The sequence below is a fragment of the Oncorhynchus nerka genome, linkage group LG3 (genome assembly GCF_034236695.1).
Source record: "Oncorhynchus nerka isolate Pitt River linkage group LG3, Oner_Uvic_2.0, whole genome shotgun sequence".
Classification (NCBI taxonomy): domain Eukaryota; kingdom Metazoa; phylum Chordata; class Actinopteri; order Salmoniformes; family Salmonidae; genus Oncorhynchus; species Oncorhynchus nerka.
In genome coordinates, this window is record NC_088398.1 from 49727738 (window position 1) to 49732451 (window position 4714).

The window sequence follows — 4714 nt, forward strand, 5'->3', positions numbered from 1 at the left end:
GCCAATGGTGTATGAGATAAGTGTTATTTGAGTGACTCAAAAATACTACTGTGATGCTGGATACCATATTCAACCAATGGTCTGACCAAACTAGGCCTGAATACCCATTTTTGTTTATACTATCAGACAAGAAAATCAGCACGCTATTTCACTGAAGTTAAACAGTTGAATGCTTCGCTCTCACCATAGTAGAAATCAGTGGGTGATACCTTTGTCAGGGTCATTTGATAGGTGTTACATTTTATATAATGCTTCTGCATGCCATTACTATTTAGGTCCCACAAAAACAGTTCACCGTTATTCCCTTGTTTTCCACTCGTCCTTTTTCCACAGATTGCAGAGTTTCCAGCCACTGCAGCCCAAGCCCTGGCGTGACGCCTATAAATCTGCTGTGTTTTTCTACCCCTCGACCTTTCAGAGGCGGTGACGTCTGAGGATGACTCATCTGAACTGAGCAGACCTGTGTCATCTGTAGAATCAGCCGCGGTTCCTGATAAGCCATCCTTGGAGAGTTGTTGTAGGGGCCCTTGATGCCCTGTTCTAATACTTCAGGGTGGAAAAGCAAACAAAGGACCCTTCAGTCTGGACAGCGTTTATGCCCACTTCTTGAGGAATGACCATTATGTTGATCCTCAGGCCAAGGTACTGGTGGGTTACAGCCACTGGCAGCAAGTGTCTGATGTATTGCACTGAGAAGTAATAGGATTGGACCGTTGGCTTTGTAAAAACGCATCAGTCAAGAGAAGACATTCTTTGAAGCATTGTAACACCCTATTCTAAAACAAATGACAAATCACAGTCTAGCTATAAACAATAAAGTGTCTGGTGCTCTGTTCAAATTCAGATCACTTGAGCAAACAGTCTAAACAAGAGCCCAAATACAATACAACAATAAAGTCTGTTTGGACTGTGTGATGTCCTTCATGGTAATTTATGGTTTGGTTCCAGTGGCCTCAGACCGCTCCCATAGCGGGACGTAAATTGGGAACATGACCCCAGTTGGATAGAACTCTAGGAAGGTCAGAGGTTAATATCCTGGGCCGTTTGTCCGCTCTGTGTCACAGATGGACTCTGCAGTGAAAATGAAGTCGACTTTGTTGGAGTTGTAAAGGTTTTCGGTTTCACTCAGAAGTGGCGTCTGTGGTAGCTGGATTCATAGGAAAAATCTTGAAACAACCTAATGCATGGCAGTCAGTGGGAGAAAAATGTCTTGTTCTTTTTTGCCTTTTTGGCTTCTCCTCTCAGGGCAGCCAAAACAGCAATAGCATTCTCAGGCTTTAGACCCTACAGTGTAATTTCCAATCCTTTTCATCCAAAGGGATTAGCCTCTCTCTTTTACCTCAGGATCTGCGGGGTGGTAATTTAAAGGTGACCTGTGAGAGAGAGTGTGGGAAAGAGAGGGTGTGGGAAAGGCGTTTCTCTATTTTTCAGTACTCAGATATACGTGTCCTTCAGAGAGGTTGAACTCTTAGATTGAAGATGCTTGTTGTGCAACAACAGGAAAAAACCTAGAATATGTTAATCCTCAAAACATAGCTCAAACCACAGCTCAAACATATCAAAACAATGACCAGAAAAAGTAACCTGTCATCACCAGCAAAGCTAACTTTGCAGATGAGCCGTAACATGTTTTTAGTGATTGCGATTGAGTGCAGTTTCAGGCCTGGTTGTTGAATGCCTGGTTGGTGAAGGCAGGGTTTGAAGAATGACCCTCATTGTATGAGGGCATGGCTGCATATCCTGTTCAGCTTCGACCGGCTGAGATTGTAATTACCCTTACAGAGGATTCTCAGGGAAGAGGTACATTATCTGCAAACACATCAAGTCCTCTCACTGCAGGAAACACAACCCAGCATAGGCTCTCTGTGGATTCCTGTACATTGAAACAAGTGGTTGCCATTGGCAATGGTCACTGATAAAGTAGCCTACACATGGCATAACCTGGTAAGAGGGTGATAGTGGAGCTAGGCACAGTGCTTGTGACTCTGAAAATGGACAGAGTTTTAGGATACTACCTTGTATGAATGTTCATTTGATCCAATTGCTATGCATGTGTGGGCGTGCGTTTGTGAGTGTGTGTTAGCTTTTCTGCAGACATTGTTTTATATAGAAAAAAAAGTGTGATCTGTGTGTGTTCTGTGGTCTACTCATGAAGCATCAGAGGACCGCATTGCATTAAAGGAAACATTTATCAAAGCAAACACCACCAGCAGTGATTGACATGCTCCTAGGTCACCACAGGTTTTCCTCCAACTCCTTCTCATATTTATATAGTTGATGTCATGACCAGCTCAATCTGACATCTTATTTATTCTCTCCCCAATTTCGATCTTGTGTCATCGCTGCAACTCCTCGGGCTCGGGAGAGGCGAAGGTGGAGTCATGCGTCCTCCGAAATATGACCGCCTAACCGCGCTCCTTAACACCCACCAGCTTAACCCGGATGCCAGCCGCACCAATGTGTCAGAGGAAACACTGTTCAACTGACGATGGGGTCAGCCTGCAGGCACCCCGCCTGCCACAAGAAGTCGCTAGGGCGTGATTAGCCAAGGAACCCCCCCGCCAAAGCCTCCTCTAACCCGGACGACGCTGGGCCAATTGTGCGCCGTCCTATAGGACTCCTGGCCACGGGCGGGTTTGGCACAGCCCGGGAATGAACCCTGGTCTGTAGTAACGCCAGATCAGACCACTGATAAAAGGAACATAAAAAGGTAAATGAAAACCATGAATTGTTTCACAAGAGTCTGGCTCATCGAATGTTTAAATCAAATAATGAATGTGGTGCATGTTAGAATTATCAGTGAACAGCCCAGGCCCTAAAGATATACCACCCTGATTTGTCCCTGTGAATACTACTTACCATATAGGAAGCATTAGTGTAGTGTAGGCCACCAGTGTAAGGTATAAGATGTCAAAAGATTGACCGTTTTGAAGATAAGAACTTCTATAAACAGAGACATAACCGTGGGAACAGGGTAAAAGAGGACAGCAATAGATGTTGCTGGGCGTAACCGCGGAAACAATCAGTGGATATTGATGTAAGTGTGAGCTCTTCTCCAGAGGAAGACACTGACAATAAGGAAGCATGTTGTGCAAAACCCCAACATATTTATGGAAGTTGTTTCTGGTTTGGAGGTGATCCAGGAGGTGTAACTGTTTTAGACGCGTTATGGGGATTCTGAGTCATGACAAGTTGTCGAAGAGCTAGCCTGAAAGATGGATGGGGTTCCCGGGCCCCTTTACAGTAAAGGGAAAGGACAGAGCTAACTTTCAACACCTGATTCTCAGAAAAGAAAAAGAGAAGACTGGTTGGCATGGAAGGGAATCACAAAAATAGATGTACTTTTAATGCCTATCCTCCCATTTGGCAACACACACCTTTGCTCTACTGATCCAACTATGTTCCATGGAGCAAAGCACTCTAGTCTAGACCCACGACTCCCGCACCGCAGCTTTCCCAGAAGCACCCTTTCTGTATGTTGTGTAAGTTGTGTTTGCTTTTGTCTGCCCAAGACAAAGTCATGTTCATTACAAAACCCTGTGCTAATCTGTGTCTTCATGAAAATCCAGGCGTGTAGGACTAACATGATTAAGTGGTTGTGGTGATGTGAATGAAAAGACAGAGCACCAGTCCTGGCCTTGGTCAGCTCTGGGATTGCTCTGGCTACAATGTGGCTGATTGAGGGTAGTAAGCAGGTTTCTCTCACTGGCTTCACTTTGTTTGACTGGGACCACTAGTAGGTCTCTATCTGGAATTTGGACTGGGGTTAGGGTTGAGGCCAGGGTTAGGATAGAGTTGCGATGTGGACATGAAGCTAGGGTTAGGATAGAGTTGGGATGTGGACATGAAGCTAGGGTTAGGATAGAGTTGCGATGTGGACATGAAGCTAGGGTTAGGATAGAGTTGGGATGTGGACATGAAGCTAGGGTTAGGATAGAGTTGCGATGTGGACATGAAGCTAGGGTTAGGATAGAGTTGGGATGTGGACATGAAGCTAGGGTTAGGATAGAGTTGGGATGTGGACATGAAGCTAGGGTTAGGATAGAGTTGGGATGTGGACGTGAAGCTAGGGTTAGGATAGAGTTGGGATGTGGACATGAAGCTAGGGTTAGGATAGAGTTGCGATGTGGACATGAAGCTAGGGTTAGGATAGAGTTGGGATGTGGACATGAAGCTAGGGTTAGGATAGAGTTGGGATGTGGACATGAAGCTAGGGTTAGGATAGAGTTGCGATGTGGACATGAAGCTAGGGTTAGGATAGGGTTGGGATGTGGACATGAAGCTAGGGTTAGGATAGAGTTGGGATGTGGACATGAAGCTAGGGTTAGGATAGAGTTGCGATGTGGACATGAAGCTAGGGTTAGGTAGCCTGATGACTCACACTAAATTGTTCCGCTGCTCTATCGTTCGCTACATACTTTAGTCTGAGACTGCCATCATTGAAGTTGTTTGTGGTGACGACGGACACGGGGGGTGTTGCACAAAACAATAGTCGATTGGATCGTCTCTAACCAATCAGAGTATCAAAGCCAATGACACATTTTCAAACTGTAGCTTTACCCACGTGTGTTCTGGCTCTGGCCCAACCCATCGGTTTCTGGATCAATCAGACGGCGCCGAATGTGTTTGCATTCGGTGAAGGGTTGAGGAGGTACTCAGATCCAGACTCATTGCAGAGAAGAAATGAACGCCTGTGGGCGTGGCGTAGCATGGG